This window comes from Mytilus edulis, chromosome 1, assembly GCF_963676685.1.
Source record: "Mytilus edulis chromosome 1, xbMytEdul2.2, whole genome shotgun sequence".
Lineage (NCBI taxonomy): Eukaryota > Metazoa > Mollusca > Bivalvia > Mytilida > Mytilidae > Mytilus > Mytilus edulis.
The window spans coordinates 123,233,978-123,252,201 of NC_092344.1; the positions used below are offsets into that span (position 1 = coordinate 123,233,978).

Sequence of the window (18,224 nt, forward strand, 5' to 3'; positions counted from 1 at the left end):
TTTATATGCAATTGAATTGTATCCTATTTTTTATGTCGTTGCCTTTTATAGAGGACTATACGGTATTGCATTTTCTCCTTTTTGCAGGACGTACGGTTCCCTATAATGACATACATTCACAAATTATGTTATATTCCCAAGACTCCATTCTATGTATGTATTACACCACCCCATCCTTTACTTTTTATCTTTTAATATAAGAAATGTATTAGGTTTTTTAGCCTTCTTATATAACTAACAAAGTAAGACCGTGAGACCTTAAAAATCTTCTGTTGCAATTACTTTCAGGTTAGGGTCAAATTTATGCTAGATTGACTGGACTAAATAAGCCTTTTTTTTTTAGTTATGTGTATATGCACCCCCTAATGTGGTTAGATATTTGTTATTTAAGCTTCCTCTAATGAATAAATTATATATATTTGTTTATATGGCAGATATAATAGTGACAGCCAAAATTTGGTGGTCATATACAAAAGAAATATTAAGTGCATTTCAAATATTAAATTCTTGCATATCTGTATCTTTCCTCTATCAATTTTCTTCTTAAATGACCTGAAAATAAAATCATTGTTTCATGGTTATTATAACATTTTTAATATATAAAATGCAAAACAACCTGTTAGTGCTAAAATTGAGTTTTTCAATTTGAATTATCAATCTATTTTAAGGTCAAGGAACAGTAAATGGGCTATAACACCACTGTCCCAGATTAGGGGAGGGATTGGATCCCGCTAACATGTTTAATCCCTCCACATTCTCTATGTATGTGCCTGTCCCAAGTCAGGAACCTGTAATTCAGTGGTTTTCATTTGTTTATGTGTTACATATTTGTTTTTTGTTCATTTTTTGTACATAAATTAGGCCGTTAGTTTTCTCGTTTGAATTGTTTTACATTGTCATTTTGAGGCCTTTTATAGCTGATTATGTGGTATGTGGTATGTGCTTTGCTCATTGTTGAAGGCCATACACTGACCTGTAGTTGTTAATTTCTGTGTCATTTTGGTCTCTTGTGGAGAGTTGTTTCATTGGCAATCATTATAACCACATCTTCTTTTTTATATGTTGCAGATTTTGATTGTACAAACGAAGTCGGTGACCTTATATTTATTTTGCAACATCAAAACGGAAATTTATGTATCAACGACATATAGTTTTAAAAAAAATTCTATGGAGAAGAATCAGAGATTTGATGAATTTTAAGCCAGATTTTGGAAGGTTTTTGCCGATTTTAAGGGCTTTCTATACAAATGTTCACTCATTTTGAAAGATTTCAATCAGTAATATTTCAAATGATAAATGAGATAAACGCATTACTTGTTAGGTTTTCACAAGTTCATAGAGCCAGAGTTGTATATATGCAAAATTTGACTGAAATCTGTGACATAGCCCATTTACTGTAACTTGACCTTAATAAAGATCACATCTCCCCTCTGACTATAGAATCCATCTGCAATAGATAGTTAAATTTGCAAAAACTTATCTATGAAGAGTATATAAAAATAATGTTAGCTACAGATAGTAAAATGTAAAAATCAGAATGAAAATGGGGATTTTTTTTAAAGAGACAACAACCCGACCAAAGAGCAGAAAGCAGCCAAAGGCCAACAATGGGTCTTCAATACAACAAGAAAATCCCTGAAGCTTTTAATAGCTGGTCCCTAAACAAAAAAATGTACTAGTTCAGGGATGATGGACGTCATACTAAACTCTACATTTGTTTTCATTTCAATAATGAAATTTCATATCATATCCAGAATGAGCAGGTAGGCATTTTAATGTGTGGTTTACTTTTCTACATTGGCTAGAGGTATACATGTTTAACCCCACCATATTTTTGCGCCTGTCCCAAGTCAGGAGCCTTTGTTAGTCTTGTATTATTTTAATTTTAGTTTCTTGTGTACAATTTGGAAATTAGTATGGCGTTCATTATCACTGAACTAGTATATATTTGTTTAGGGGCCAGTTGAAGGACGCCTCTGAGTGCGGGAATTTCTCGCTACATTGAAGACCTGTTGGTGACCTTCTGCTGTTTTTTTTTTCTATGGTCGGGTTGTTGTCTCTTTGGCACATTCCCCATTTCCATTCTCAATTTTATTTAACATTAACATCTACATCATTAGGTCTCTGGTGGAGAATTGTCTCATTGGCAAACTTAACACCACATCTTTTCTTTTTTATATGTTTGTATGTAACATACACATAGAACAAGGGTAAAACCTGGATTGGAGTAATATAGACTATATCACAGGATTTTTTTTGTGTTTATCAACTTGAAATAGATATTTTTTTATATTAAAACATTAAGAACTGCTCCAGAAAATACTTTATCCCCCAAGAAAACATTAAGGGCAATTCCAGAAAATACTATGTTCCCCCAGGGAAGGTAATTAATTTTTTTTTATGTGGTTGGTTGTATTATGCATTATACTTTCATATATTAAAATAAAAACTTTAATATGTATGAGATATCATTACATTCTAGATTATATTACAATTTCAAAATATATGTGATAATTAAAATTTTATGCTTTAACAAAATTAAAAACAGAGGTCAAATGTTAAAAATAGTGTAGTCTCGTACCAGTAGTAATCTAAAAAATCTGTAAAATTTCACAAATATTTTTTGATTGCTGTAGTTAATTTAGTATAATACGAAAAAATATTTTGTTTTATTTTGTGAACAAGAATATTGTCAACGTAAGAAAACTTTCTTTTAAAAGGGATAACAGATATTATATGCTATGTAACAAAAACACACCAGACCACAAGATATGTTTTACTTTAATTGATATTTAAATTCATGGTTTCCCTATACCTATGAAATCAACAAAGAAACTAAAAAAATGTGAGGTTGTCAGGTGTAGGGCCTGTCTTGCATAAGTTAGTGATTCACATAAACACATACCTAATTCTGTCCCAAACATAGAGAAACATTTAATAGTTTCAGGTTTCATAAATTTTGACACAAGAAACTAGACCATTTTTTATATTTAAATTTTCTCTACATCTATACAGGTGTCATATGTGAAGCAGGATCTGCCTACCCTTCTAGATCACCTCCAGTTTGTAATAGGGTCCGTCTTTAGTGTAACATGTTTTATACATTATTGGTTGTCTGTTGGTCTTTTAAAATTTTTCTTTGGTAGCTTTCGCTTCTCTTCTATTATAGCTTTTGTTATAATAAGGGAGCTAGCGGGTCTAAATCATTTTTTTTAAATATAGGATTTCGCTTTTCTTTTCTATAAATAAACTTTATCCATTCTTAAAAGAAAAATTAAACAAAAATATGGGGTCACCGTTCATTTAAGCTCACAATCTTCATTTGAAAGAAGAACGTATTTCTGTTAAAGTACTTTTTTCTGTTGAACTAATAGGAGAAAAAAAAGGTAAAATAAAAATTAAAAAAAAACTAAATTACAGAAATTGCTTAAATTTTTCAGTAGTTTAGTTTAAGTACAGTTCATTTGAAAACAATAATAAAAAAATATAGATCACCGGTGGATGAGTTAAAAAAGTTATTTCAATTTTTATGCAAAAAATGGCATTTTTTTCACCAAAGGATGATAATTTGGAGCATTTTCAATGATATAAACATTTTAAAAAGTCTTCTGGTGCCAAAACGAATTGTTTTTTTGGTTGATTTTTGAACCATATCATAAAGTAACACTAACAGTGTAATAAATAAAATTTGAAATGAAAAAGCAAATGTTTCAATTTTTGCTGATTTTTTTCTTAAGCCTTCTTAAGGTGGTACCCAACACTTTCACTAAAATTAATTTGGCTCGTTTAATTTTCATAAAATTTTGACAATGTATTTACTTTGACCCTTCAACAAAAACATAAAAATTTCAAAAATTTTGAACCAACCGTTTTGTTAGAAAAATTACACTGGTTATATAGCAATTTGACAAACATCAATTTTAATCATTGAGAATCTTAATATTCCCTTTACAACACAACGTAATTAAAAGGTTTAGCTGACCTTACAGAGTTATCTCCCTGTAGTGTTAGGTACCACCTTAAGGGGAAAATGCAATAAAAAAACAAAAACAAATGGTTAAAATCTATTTTTAAGTTCAATATCTCCTAAATACTTCTGCAATTTCCATAATTTCTCTATCTATAGCATTTTTAAGACAATAAAAAAAACTTGAATTTGCCCTTCTGTACTATTTACAACCATGCATGGCAATTATGATGGTTGGCATGTCAGGTCCTGGGATTAGATACCCTAATGATGGTTGTGGACAAGCTTGGTTATATTTGGCTCAGTAGTTTCAGATAAGATTTTTGTAAAAGTTAACAGACAATTATGACGGACTTCAAGTGATGAGAAATACTCACTTGACCCTTTGGGTCTGATGAGCTAAAAATGGCACGAATTGATACATCTATCAGCCAACACAAATAGCCAATGAAAACATTTGTATGAATTAAACACGTTACTATAGATATTACCATTTGAAGAAAATCCAAGCAACACTGCCAGTCTTTAATGCATGTTTTGCTTGTCTAAATTACTATAACCATTCACCTAAAAATAACAAAGAAACAATAACATGATAGCAAATTAATTAAAGTTGATAAAGAAAGAGAAAAATAAAAAGTAATAAATGTGTATTTTTTTAATTAATTCAGTCAGTTTCCAATGGGAAAATCTATGCAAGAATGTAAGCCAAAAGAGAGATAATTTTGTTACATATTGTTAATATTTCTTGGTTAAGTGCTCACAAGTTATCTCAAATTAAAATATTAATATGTGCCTGTCCCAAATCTGGAACCAGGAGCCTGAAAATGAGTGGTTGGTTTCCATTAAAATTGTTTTCAATTTATTTGGTCCTAAATCTAGCCATTATTTTTTCTGATTTGGTCTTTTATACTCATGGTTGAAGGCATTACTTATTGTCCCTTCTACCCAAATCAATTGTGACTAGTTGTCACATTGGTAATCATACCACATCTCCATCTTTTCAAACCTCTTTAGAAGCTCCTGTACATGTATGAAGTCTGTCTCATATGAAAAAAAGAACAAATATGAGTACAAATGTATATGTTGATCATATGTTGTTTTCCGAGCACAGAACTTTAGAAACAATCCAGGTAAAATTATTGATCCTTTAAATAAACTTATTTGAAACGGTTACCAAATCAACACTGTAATTAGGTCTTTAAATTTTGTTTTTATTGGTATAATATTGATTTGTTATTATTTAATTAAAATCGAACTTAATATTATAGTTATATACATATGCACATTTATGGATCTTACAATCTGTCAATACCTGTATCTTGGCATTGCACAAGTTCATGATTTTTCTCTGAATTACTTTATGAAACCTGTTTACTAAATCCAGTAGATGGTGCATGTGTATAACTATTGATTGACAAATCAGTCTTAGATGCATGATTCTTTTTATAAGTTGTTATTGGCTTTGAACTAGCTGTCAGTAACTGTGAATATTTGTTTTTCGTTCATTTTTTTGTACATCAATTAGGCTGGTTTTTTTTCTATTTTTATGTTTGGATGTACCAGTACCCATCCATTTCAATTTTCTGTTTTTTTGTTAGATGTATTTCTATTTGTATCCTTGAGCTGAGTTAAAAAAAATTCAACTGATTTTCATAGTTTGTTATTATGTTGTATTGTTACACCACTTTTCCAGGTTAGGGGAAGGGTTAGTGCCTTCAAACTAGTTTAACCCTTCACAATCGTATGTGCCTGTCACAAGTCAGGAACCTGTAGTGGATTTTTGTTGCTGTGACTGTGTTACATATAATTTTTTACATAAATTAAGCCATTATTTTTCTCGTTTGAATTGTTTTACATTTTTTGTTTTGAGGCTTTTTATAGCTGACTATGTGGTGTTGGTTTTGTTCTTTGTTAAAGGCTTACAGTGATAATTCTGTGTCATTTAAAGCCCAATAATATTTTTAAAATTTTGCTTAATATCTTTATTCCAAATTATTTTAATAATTTCTGTACAGTAATGTAAGACATAATAGTGTCCATGTGGACAATTTTTCATAGAATTTTGGTATTTAATAATGTCCATTGCCATGAAATATTGTCCCTCAACTGGACAGAATTTTACTGCAAAAGTTATGAAAAAGTGTTTACCTACAGGACAAGTTGTCATAGTAGTCACTATTAAATTGTGTCCTCCAAGGGAAGTAATACAAAGGCCATTAAAAAGTTTGATTACACTTGAATATTAATAGAAATCTGAAGGATTGATTAGAAATTGATTAATATACATATGTAAACAAAAAATTAAGGATGGAAGTAAATAGAGAGAAATTAAAGTTTTAAGAAATACCCAGCTAATGATAAGAACAAAAAGGAAGAAGAGTGTAAAGTATAAAATCAAATGTGAAGAACTATACTATATTTATTATTAGAAGAAGGCAATAGAAAATATAGAATTTTGGTATTAAACACTGTCCATTGCCATGGAATGTTGTCCCCTACGTATACAGCATTTTACAGCAACAGTTATGAAATATGGTCCACCTACAGGACAATTTTTTGTAGTAATTGTTATTTAACTGTGTCCTTGAAGGAAAATAATACTGAACAGCATCTGTCACTTTTTTATTTCAATTTAATATTAAAAGTATAAATAGGAAGATATGGAAGATATGAGTGTCAATGAGACAACTCTCTGTCAAGGTAATTAACACTGTATTAAAGTTAAAATATGTCCAGTAATAACAAGGCAATGGACATCATTTAATATTTTGATCATATCAAAAAAATGTCCTGATGGATATAATGTCCTGAAAAAAGTGTCCACCTGTACAGAATTATAGTATTAAATAATGTTCATGTTCATAGACACTTTTTCATACCCAAGGACATATTTTCATAGGAAATTGTGTTCAGGACACATCTAAATAAGTAAATATTGTCCATGTATTTACTATGCAATAATGTCCTCTGGACATCATTTCATAGGGGACATTATTAAATCCTACACAGTATGTGGTTTACCCTAAAACATCTTCTCATATGTGAACTGTTGGTGTCCTATTGTTATTCTTTGTCAAATTAATCATACAGTGTCATGAAGGTATCACTGCCGGATGGGATAGTATCTTGCTCTTTACTTCATTAAAACTTTAAGGGCATCTGTACCTAAAAAATAAACATTCATTTATGGTATGTGAATAGTTATCTAACTTTCAATAGTTAAGAGGGATTTTTTCCCCAAACCATTACAATATTATCTTTGAAAAAAGCAGTATGTACTACTGGAATTTATTCAAGAAATAAATAAGAAACATTCAGAAACAATCTGTCAACATCTTATTGTGTTTATACATATATCTCAACTTGATTGATTTGCTCCTGTATGTATTGTAACAATATATTTGATTTTAATGAGACAAAAAATTAATCTCTGAATTATTGAAAATTATTACAAAGTTGTTGATATCACAAACAAGTCAAAACATTTACAAAATGTTATCATCGTACAAGAACATCATTCGTAATTAAAGATCAACATGTAGACATCTTATATTTTCAGGTATTTCACATCCAATATTTTATGGCAATATTCTATACAAAGCACTGAATTTGAACAAGGAGGATCTGAATTAAAGTCCTGAAAATTTGGAAGCAAGCTAGAGTCCAGATGTAGGTTTTGTTTCCTGTTTGATTTTTTTTATGACCTGAACACCTTTCTTTAATTTCCTTTTACCTCGATCTTTCATATGTAACATGGGCATAAGGTCTGCCTCTTTTCCTAAACAAAGGCATTTTATCTAAAAAAAAAAAGACATAAATTCATCATGCTTTATAGACAGTCCTCAGTAGGGAAAAAAAGCTATTGAAAATGACATGTAGCAATATTTTTTTTGCAATTCTGGGTCTTGATAATTTATGCATAGCACACCGTGAATTAATTGGCCCCCAGTGACACAGTCACATCGAACGTAAGATAAAACATGGTCCATTGAATTGGAAATGTGCAAATTAAAAGCGGATGCTTATAAAACACTAATAAAATGACAGATTCTAATGAATATATAATACATACTAGTAATTAATGAACAACATGAACAAGAGGCTCTCAACTGTAATTTTTTGCTTAAATCTTCATCAATTATTATTTTTGCTTTTCAAATTAAAAATGCATTTTACCCCTTAGTTTCCTTTTAGCCATAGGGCTGTTTTTTATATGCTAGGAAATAGAATACAAAATTTATACTAGATACTCTAAAGCTCATTCAGCCTAAGTTTGGCGGATTTTAATTCAGCAATTTCAAAGGAGAAGATTTTTTAATATTTAAGAGAACAAATTGTAAATAATAAAATTGAGAATGGAATTTAAAAGGTAATTACTCCTTAACTCATTGGCCCCAAAGAGATTTCTGGAAAATCAGGCATTTTCGAAAATTTGCAATAATATGCAAATTATATGCAAATTAGCAGACTCTTGATGCTGTAACTGCTGCTCATCTATTAAACTATGTATTGACATTTGGGGGCGGATGGCATGGGTGGGGGATGGGGTGGCAGGTGGAAGATTTTCTCGTGGGTTTGAACCCACCCCCACTGAAAAATGGTAATTTTCCGTCTATTTTCCGATTTTAAAACGACCTTGAGAGGTGAACATTAACCAGACTGTGTTTCTGTGTCATTCAAGTATTACCCTATAGTTACAGCAGTCCATGCATGCTAACTGGGAGTATATGGGACTTAAGTGTCTTGCTGGCGAATTATTATCGTCAAGTCAGGTCTGCCTAAATGTCCGTTTTTACGGATTTTTGACAAAACGGTGACCTAGATTTTACAGACTAGATTCCTATTGGCCATATTATACCTCTTTGTGTTCCTATACCACCTATGCATGCATTTACGATAATAGTGTATACCTACAATGACTACCAGTTAAGTAGTGGCCATCAACAGATGCCCACCCCCACCTGATTTTGGCTACTTTTCACGTTTTTCCGATTTTGAACTCTTAAACGGCTTTCAAAGTGCCATATTTTCATGAACAGACGTCTGACAAGAGGTAATGGACCATGAACTGCTTGGTTGAAGTCCCTACTATCATGACAGTTCAAGTTGGGCAATTCAAAAAAGGTATGGAGGGTCATACGTGCCATCAAAGAATGGTTGTCGCCATGACGCCTATATGCGTCATTAGGGGTTAATGGGTTAAAGGTAAATTGAACATTTAGTTCAGAAGACTTATTTGCAGATCTTACTTTGCTTAACATTTTTGCTGTTTACAGTTTAATATCTTTATCTATAATAATATTCAAGATAATAATTGAAAACTGTAAATTTTCCTTAAATGATCAATTCAGGGGCACCTAAAAATCTGTTACCCTGATGATAATCAAGGGCGGGTAGACCTTGACCTAATGAATTATACTTTAACTCCTTCTCTGATTTGCTCTAAATGCTTTAGTTTTTGAAATAATTAATTATTTAGCCAAAAACTGCATTCTACCCTATATTCTATTTTAAGCCATGGTGGCCATGTTTTTTTTCTCGGGAAAACAGAAAATAAAACATAAACTTTATTGGAGATACCCTAATTATAATTCACCTCAAGTTAGGTTGAAATTTGTTCAGTAATTTCAGAGGAATATTAAGATTATTTAAAATTAGCAAACTTATTCTAAAAGAATTAATATTAATATTTATTTTGTTATCAGTAAACTAAAAGCAAACTAAATATTATTGTTATATATGATATACATATATGCACATTCATGGATCTACAATCTGTTGATACCTTATCTTAGCATTGCACAAGGTCATGTTTTTCTCTGACTGTTTATGACGTCTTTACACTAAATCCATGTGATGTTGGATGTGTAATGATTGATAATTTAGTCTTAGATGCATGATTTTTTTTATTAATAGTTAATGGCTTTGAACTAGCTGTCAGTAACTGTGAGTACTCTCAGATCTGTACTTATGGTCTTTTTGTTGTTGGGATGTATAAGTGCCCAGCTACTTTCACTCTGTTTTTGTTAGATATATTTCTATTTGTATCCATCTGATGAGTTAAGCCTTTTTCAACTGATTTTTATAGTTCGTTTCAATGTTGTACTATTACACCACTGTCCTATGTTAGGGAGGGTTGGGATCTCGCTAACATGTTTAACCCTGTCACATCATGTATGTATGTGCCTGTCCCAAGTCAGGAGCCTGCAATTCAGTGGTTCTTGTTTGTTGCTGTGTTACATATTTGTTTTTCGTTCATTTACTTGTAAATTAATAAGGCCGTTAGTTTTCTCGTTTGAATTGTTTTACATTTGACATTTCTGGGCCTTTTAAAGCTGACTATGCAGTATGTGGTTTGCTCATTGTTGAAGGCTTTATGGTGACCTATAGTTGTTTATTTCTGTGTCATTTGATCTTTTGTGAAGAGGTGTCACATTGGAAATAACACCACACCTTTAATTTTATATGATGAACAAATTGTGCAAAATTGTCTTTAAAGGGCAATAACTCCTTAAGTAGTCAATTGACAATTTTGGTCGTTTAACTTTGCTAAACATTTTTGCTGTTTACAGTCTTTATCTATAATAATATTCAAGAAAATAACCAAAAACAGCAATTTTTCTAAAATTTACTATATACATGTAGTGGCAGCAACACAACAATTGGTTGTTCCAATCATCTGAAAATTTCAGGGTTGATAAATCTTGACCTTATGAACAATTAAATTTTGATAACATATTTGCTCTAAACATGCTAAACGCTTCAGTTTTTGAAACATAAGACAAAAACTGCATTTTTACCTAGGTTCTACAGTGGTGGATCCAGCACCCAGAACCCCCCCCCCCCCCCCCCCCCCCCCTGGATCCGCCAATGTTCTATTTTATTTTTAGCCATGGTGGCCATGGTTTTTTTACAAAACACAAAATTAAACACTTAGGATCATTTAGAATAAGTTTGCCTGCAACTTGTTCAGTAGTTTCAGAGAAGAAGATTTTGAAAGCTAACAAAGATAATGAACAAACTGTGTAAAATGGCTTTTAGTTTTCTCGTTTGAATTGTTTTATATTGTCTTATCAGGGCCTTTTATAGCTGACTATGCGGTATAGGCTTTGCTCATTGTTAAAGGCCGTACGGTGACCTATAATTGTTAATGTTTGTGTCATTTTGGTCTTTTGTGGATAGTTGTCTCATTGGCAATCATACCACATCTTCTTTTTTATATTTAAAGGCCAATAACTCCTTAAGGGATAAATTCACAATTTTGGTCATATTGACTTATTTGTAGATCTTTGCTGAACATTTTTGCTGTGAACAGTTAATCGTTATCTATAATAAGATTCAAGAAAATAACCAAAAACTGCAAATGTTCCCTAAAATTACTAATATAGTGGCAGCAACCCAACAATCAGTTGACGGGTTTGTCTGAAAATTTCAGGGCTGATAGATGTACAGCTAATAAACATTTTTACGCCATGTCAGATTTGCTCTAAATGCTTTAATTTTCAGATATAATCCCAAAACTACATTTTACCCCTATGTTCTATACATGTACATGTATTTAGCTTTGGCACCCATGTTTTTTAGGAAAGGTGAGCTTAAAACTGAGAGAGACTATTTAGTAACTGTCTGTTTTATGGTAATATTTTAAACCCATGATTCATAAGTACATTTAGCAAAACAAGATTTTGGAGGGCCACCTATATCATGTACATTGTACAGTGATTTCCACTGTGAATAGGCTGGGACAATGTGACCTGATGCCTGCGGACTATATATAACACAGCTTGCCGACTTCCTCTAGTAATGGAGTTCTGGTATTATATACTCAGTTGTGTAGCCTACATTTTGTAAATTACCCTTATTAACAATACAATCTTAAAAGATATCATGAATATACATATGTACCAGTGGTGGATCCAGAGGGAGGGTTCAGGAGGTTGGAACCCCCCCCTTTTTTTGAAGATCAATGCATTTGAATTGGGGACGTATATTTGTACAATGCTTAAAATTGGTTAATTAATAATCCTAAACTTCCTTCAACAACATGCATGACAGCTGACAGATCCAATGCCATACAATAAAACATAATCATGATAATCATGTCTCTCTACAATCTTAAGTTTAAAGAGTACACCATTTGTTACCAATTTCCGAAGGGCAGCGGGCTCTCTCTTATTAGCCTATTGGTCCAAAAAAAAATACACAGAACGGAATAAAAAAATTCTTGCACGTTGCTCTTTTTACCGATTTCACGAAACTATTTACCCACTATGCAGACTAAACAATCTCGATCATCAAGGTGTTATTTTCGACTGAATTCTAATTTATAGTATAATTTACAACTATATTCACTATTTATCTGTTTCTCCCTGTCAATATACTGCCATTATTGGGTCTTCAGATTGAAATAAACAATTAATTTCCCCATAGGCGACAATGGTAGCCTTTTTCGAGACACAGACTTTAGGAAGTTGATTTTTTTAACGAAACCTTGCTAGAATCAAAGAAAAGTTATTAGGACAGTATTTTTTGGTCCAAAAAATATAGGTTCGCGTTGCTTTTCTTAGCGTATTTTGTACTTATCTCCCATGCCTATCAATTTTGCCCTTAAAAATACGTGTCTTGTCCTAGCGTTGAAAAGTCATCTCAGTGCCTTTAGGGCTACGGAATAATTTTTATTTTGCCTTTTGTATAAAGCAGAGTGCACGAAGTCTCTAATAATAAAAAATTACGGGCGCACATATCGACCAATCAGGATTCGCCATACTCTTAATTCTGAATACCATGTTATGCTCATAAAATGGCTGCGCCCATAAAATCTAATGGTGTATTGTAACCTTCAGTCGGGCGTATGACATTTGCGCCGATTTTGAAAATATTCATTCTTTCATTTGCGCCGATTTCATTTTTTCATTTGCGCCGATTTTATATTTGCTCCTAATTAGATTTACAGGTAAGTTAATACTTGTACATGTACTATGTACTGTACTATACTATTGGTAAAGTCTGGTTATAAATGCTGTTCATTTATGTTAATTTTGATTCATATTGTTCTGAAACTTCATAGTAACATGATAGACATATTGCACACTGAAACCAAGGATTTGTATAGTACTATACAAATCCTTGCTGAAACGAGTCGAGGAGTCAATTCTAATCATCGAGGGCCATACATATCGGATGATAAGTGTCCTGAAACACATTTTACTAATGTACCATAAAATCGTGTACAGCCAGAGTCACCACGGATTCTATTGTCAAAACACAGAACGAGCATAACCATGTGGTAGATGTCCGAAAGACAGCGGGTAGAGTCAATGTAAAGTCTGGAGATGTATCTTGTAGGACTTCTTCCACTACCCGTGGTGAGCAGGGGACAACAGTTATATACAAGTTATGATTGATAATTCATTAAATTTGTACAAGTGGCTAACTGAGGAGGTCTATAATGATAAATGAAAAAGAACATGACTTGGATTGAGAGTTCATTCATTGGCACTCATACCACTTCTTCTAATATCTATTCACCTGTAATTTACCTGAAAAAAAAAATCGGCGCAAATGAAAAAAAAAATCGGCGCAAATGAAAGAAAAAATCGGCGCAAATGAAATGCAGATCGGCGCAAATGCAAAACGCCGCTTCAGTCTTCGTGATAATGGCGACAGCTTGCTCATATAAAACCATGTAAAAGTTAAAACGGATGCGGTAACGTCTTACAGTTATGCTGGTGAAGTACGGATTATGATACTTATTATTGCTTCTATAAGACATTTGTTAGACCGTATGGTCCCACGGTCTTAATTTGTTAGTTATATAAGAAGGCTAAAAAACCTAATACATTTCTTATATTATAAGCTAAAAGGTATAGGATTGGGTGATTACACAGCTACATGTACAAGTAAATGTCAGCTGAGGTGAGCATTAATTAAGATGCAATTAGGTGTAAAAAATTACATGATACTTTTTCCTTAGGAACACATATTATGAAACCATATGATGTTTTAGTTCCAGGAAAACATCTTATGAAGGTAGCAATAATATGTAATGTTTGTTCCAGAGAACTTTTGTTATCTATTCATGTTTCAAGGGGGAACAAGTATTATGCGGAACAAACATAAACATTATGTTCACATGTCCTCCGTCATCCATTGTCAGTCTTCTTTTGTTAATTGCAAGCCGTTATTGTATATTTTTAATTGTCAATCGATAACCTACTTTTTTATATGAAATTGTAACCTAGCAAATGTTTTAACGTAAAAAAAACTTCATAAAATACCCGGATATTGTAATATTCTTTAATAATTATTTCAAAGGATTGTCTTTCTTTAACCCCATTACAGACAATGTGCCTATCTCGTGTCAGGAATATGTAAATCAATGATTGTTTGTTGCTTTTTTCAATTATATGTTGTTTTGTACATTAATCAAGCTGTGGTTTTCTCATTTGATGGGATCCACAAGTTTGTTGGGGGGCATTTTATAGCGTTCTATATATGCAGTACACGTGAGAGTTTTAAAATTTCTAACGGTTGAAGACTTTACAACGACCTATGGTTGCTATTATCTACGTCATTTGGTCTCTTGATGATAGTTGTCTAACTGGAAAGTATACCCCACCATCCTATTGTCCAAATAAATATAATCTAATCATAATAATTTTCTTGAAGACAAGCATGCCAGAGGTATCATAGGTTTACAATAAACTTTCAGACTTTCAAACAAAAATTTCTTTTCCCGATATTCTGACCACTTACACTTTAATATTTGCTGTAACGAGTATACTTCAGAGTAAAATTCAACAGCACGGATTTATGATAATGAAAGTTCTTATTAAATACTTTAAAATACGTATCATCATAGTACACAAGTTTCAGAATGAAATAATCTCTTACTTGAAAAAAAAGATAAATTGCCTCTCCCCCTTTTTACCGAATTTAAAGCTATTGCTTGCGTGTTGCAATATTTATAAATACCATTACCGTATAATAAACCATTTATAATCTCAATTTTAACCATCCTTTCTGTAAAACTAAGAAGCGTATCAACCCCTCCCTAAAAACAACCACACACACGCACACACTGTGTGAATTGTAAAATTACTATTATTTTGCAATGTAATGGTTTCGTAACGTCCAGTGGCAAATATTTCATGCATGTTCAGGGCGATATGTTTTTCGAGTGAATGTTTCTATTAGCAGACATGTTAATCTAATGTCTATTGCAATGGTATTATGTTTGTAGTTTAACAGCAATAGCATTTTTTTTAATTTCAATAGAGGTGCACTTTCAGTCGTGGTTCATTGACTTTGAATGTTTTGCATAGTTTACATGTTTAAGTATTGATATTTTAATTATGATCATTTAAAGCCCTTAAGTAAATGTGTAAAATATTTATATCTGTCAAACAATTTGATATTTGTAAACAGCTGAACGATGATATTTGATATATTCGTTCTGATCCTTTTGGTCTCGTACCGGTCAGGAGTTGTGGTATTTAGAGTCAAGAGCTGAAGATGTATAGTCTAGGGCTGTAGATTTAAAATCAGGTGCTGTAACTTTAATATTCAGCGCAAAAGATTCAAATTCCTGGAATTATAAAAACCAGCGCTGTTTATCTATAAAGTGTAGCGCTGGAGGTGTAAAGTCATTCTACAACGCTTGCATTTACATCTCCAACTCGAGACTTCATACCTCCAGCGCTACATTTTTAAAGAGAATGACCGTGAGGGAATTCTAGTGTATTGCTATTGCCTAGATTTCCATTACATAATATTCGTTTTCGATTTTAACTGATCTAGTAACATGATGAATACACAGACATCACCAAGTGCAAACTAACATTCCTTATCGATTGATATAAATTCTTTTATTCAATGAATACTCATTCAAATACTTTTTAAAGAAGATGAATTAATAATATTAAAATGTTTTGGTAGATGTTTATACATATACTTTAAAAATCATTAATATCTATGCACACGCATGCGGAAGAATATCTCAAGAACGTTTGCAATCTAACGGAAAGATAACGCTGCATGCGTGATTAAACATTTTTTTGCGGGAAAATAAGAATTCCTACTCAAATCCATTCTATTAGCAAAATCGAATTATTACAGAAGAGTGACGTGTCCACCATGCACTGCACTATTTTTAATATTGTAGAATTGAATGATATACAAATGCATGAAAATTATATATACATGTAACTTTTATATACATCCACGCACGAACTTGTCCCAGAAAAAAAAATCATATCTGTACATTAACCTCACTTTCAGGTATAGAGATGTGATTTTTTTTCTGAGACAAGTGCTTGTCGGATAATTTACAAGAACTTGAGGTCATCCGATGTTCAGTACTTCAGTACTTTTGTTAATATATTTACGGCAACTTAACATTAATACGTATATATTAGTATCGTTGGACAGTGGCGGATCCAGAACTTTTCCTAAGGGGGGGGGGGGGGGGGGCGCTGACTGACCTAAGGGGTGCCCGCTCCAGTCATGCTTCAATGATTCCCTATATAATCCACCAAATTTTTCCCACGAAAGCCCGTGGATCTGCCTATGTTGGAGCCATTAATAGACCCAACATCTACAACGCTGGGCATTGCATCACTATCTACAGTGCTTGACCCAACTTTTACAAACATTTAACTTATATCTCCAATGGTTGGCATTTAAAACAAAGCGCTATATTTGTGCTATATGCACAACGCTAGACTGTACATTTGCGGCGTTGGGCTTTTGATCTTCAGTACTTGATTTGACATTCCAGCGCTGAACTTTGAAATCGACAACTCTTTACATGTATGAGAACAACCGAGGTTCATAGATGGTTTTTTTTCGATTTTCAATTTCAAACGACCATAAAGTTATCATAACTTGTCCATATAAAATACTTTCTATATAATGCATCGAGTTCTAAATATATTGGGAGAGCATAAGGATAGGAGTAAAAGCTATGGTTATGTATCTCTTTTTCAAAATGCAATTAGAAAGAGACTCTAAGAGATGTCAACACAATACTTTAAACTTACCTCCAGAAAAGTGTAGTTTATTTAAATAAAAGATTATATATTTGATAATAATAATAACAAAACATCTAATACAAATTTAGAAGAAAGTTTGCGCATATAAAACATTCTTAAATATGAATACAACCCATTGCCGTATGGATAAACACACAGATAAAGTCAAACCGTTTACAAACTAACCTGTCACCTATTAGAAATTAGCGCAAATAGTCTGAACTCATATTATAGGAAATAAACCTTATGTTTTTTTTGTTTTTTTTTAAACTTTACGAATTCTTAGAAAAAAGTTTTGCATACTTGTGAACTGTATATGAAGGAAGTGTATGGCACGTACAAAATGCATCTACATGAATGTATAAAAATTATTAAGATTGATAATTCAGCTAACATCTTTAAATCTTTAAAAGAGGGACGAAAGACACCAAAGGGACAGTCAAATTCATAAATCTAAAACAAACTGACAACGTCATGGCTAAAAATGAAAACGACAAACAGAAAAACAATAGTACACATGACACAACATAGAAAACTAAAGAATAAACAACACGAACCCCACCAAAAACTAGGGGTGATCCCATGTGCTCCGGAAGGGTAAGCAGATCCTGCTCCACATGTGGCACCCGTCGTGTTGCTTATGTGATTACAAATCCGGTAAATAGTCTAATTCGGTAGGTCACATTCATGAAAGGGAAGGGGATTGTAGTTACGACTTAAGGAACATATCCGATATCATTTGTGAAACGGTTATTCCATAACGGTCAACCAACTCGTGATGGCGTCCGTAAAATTTACGAAGGGATGATTTCATATATATTTCTATATCAAAGTATTCAGGAACAATGAAATATATGATACTTCCATGCAACCACAATAAAAGGCAAATTTACAATTTTACTGTAATTCATGCTAACAGATTATTTCTATGCATATGTATTTCTACTTCGAAAAGTATAAAGTAAGCGTTTCATATCAGATAATCAACATAACATTCAAACAATTAAAACAAATAAAACTTTGATCAGTATTTTCCTTTTCCAAAACGAGGGTACGGGATGCCTTCTGACTACATCTGATGCTTAGTATGCACATTTTACATTGGCAGCTTGACTAGACTTTGGGTAACCAAAACCTTTATATATAGTCTGGGTTCTTTATAAAGAACGTTGACAATGATACACATGGGTGTCTTTTGAGGGTAAAGTGGAGTATTTTAATTG

At 32.3% G+C, this 18,224-nt stretch overlaps 1 long non-coding RNA gene across 6 annotated transcripts; it reads right to left on the reverse strand.

The window, feature by feature from the left end:
* Positions 1–261: 261 nt before the first annotated feature.
* LOC139505200 (uncharacterized) lies at positions 262–12,371 on the reverse strand. 6 transcript variants are annotated; one of them, XR_011659606.1, is made up of 6 exons: positions 12,323–12,371; positions 7,704–7,767; positions 6,992–7,135; positions 4,459–4,534; positions 1,315–1,447; positions 262–552 (listed from the first exon to the last, which is right to left on the reverse strand). It is a non-coding gene; the product is annotated as an uncharacterized lncRNA (long non-coding RNA). The 6 variants fall into 6 exon arrangements; XR_011659608.1 differs by having other exon boundaries at positions 12,311–12,371; XR_011659612.1 differs by having other exon boundaries at positions 1,330–1,447; positions 12,236–12,369.
* Positions 12,372–18,224: the final 5,853 nt, after the last annotated feature.